This window comes from Anneissia japonica, unplaced genomic scaffold (assembly GCF_011630105.1).
Source record: "Anneissia japonica isolate Jap-2015-1 unplaced genomic scaffold, ASM1163010v1 scaffold132549_len970_cov94, whole genome shotgun sequence".
In the NCBI taxonomy this organism is placed as follows: domain Eukaryota; kingdom Metazoa; phylum Echinodermata; class Crinoidea; order Comatulida; family Comatulidae; genus Anneissia; species Anneissia japonica.
In genome coordinates this window covers 1-974 of record NW_022750008.1, presented here as the reverse complement: position 1 = coordinate 974, position 974 = coordinate 1, and the positions used below count along the sequence as shown (strand labels likewise).

Here is a 974-nt window from a genome sequence, read left to right as displayed (position 1 = left end):
AATTAATTGCCTATTGTTGATATGAACATATAGTACTTGTATGATTTTTAAGGTATGAGAGTGCTATTTCCGGGCACTTAAAGGTCCATGTTCTCAAAATGTTTGCACCTCAGCCCCAACAATGTGGGCCCGAGGTCGTGTGGACTCTCACGCAACCCTACTTTAGAATTTGGGGCAAAAATGTAAAAAGTCTACAGCACCCGGTATTCCCAGGCGGTCACCCATCCAAGTACTAACCGGGCCGACGTTGCTTAAATTTAGTGATCGGACGAGAACCGGTGTTTTCAACGTAGTATGGCCGTAGACATGTGAGTGGTATTTCCACTCATAGTTAATCTCGGCATATAGCATAACTATTCTGAAGCTCTGTGATTGATGACGTTTCATATCAACGCGCGCTTGTCTGGTGGGGATTACCTCTAACTCCCCTGACCACTCTGCTGCGCGAGTACATTTTTTACAAACACCAGTGTTGATCAATAAACCAACCATTTTAATACCGTATGGCATTATCTAGGATGCTTTAGACAGAAGAAGACTGCCGTTTTGTTCAAACGACCCTCGAACCTAACACCAGCGAATTAATTGCGTATTGTTGATATGAACATAAAGTACCTCTATGATTTTTAAGGTATGACAGTGCAATTTCCGGGCACTTAGAGGTCCATATTCTCAAAATATTTGCACCTCAGCCCCAACTATGTGGGCCCGAGGTCGTGTGGACTCTCACGCACCCCTTCTTTAGAATTTGGGGGAAAATGTAAAAAGTCTACAGCACACGGTATTCCCAGGAGGTCACCCATCCAAGTACTAACCGGGCCCGACGTTGCTTAAATTCGGTGATCGGACGAGAACCGGTGTTTTCAACGTAGTATGGCCGTAGATATTTGAGTGGTAATTCCACTCATGGTTAATCTCGGCATATAGCATAATTATCCAATCCTGAAGCTCTGTGATTGATGACGTTTCATATC

At 43.9% G+C, this 974-nt stretch overlaps 2 non-coding genes across 2 annotated transcripts; both read right to left on the bottom strand.

Annotated features, from left to right (window-relative positions):
* Positions 1–188: 188 nt before the first annotated feature.
* On the bottom strand, positions 189–306 carry LOC117121243. The gene has a single exon (XR_004447509.1). It is a non-coding gene; the product is annotated as a 5S ribosomal RNA (ribosomal RNA).
* Positions 307–766: 460 nt separating this feature from the next.
* Positions 767–885, bottom strand: LOC117121242. The gene has a single exon (XR_004447508.1). It is a non-coding gene; the product is annotated as a 5S ribosomal RNA (ribosomal RNA).
* Between the last annotated feature and the right edge of the window lie 89 nt (positions 886–974).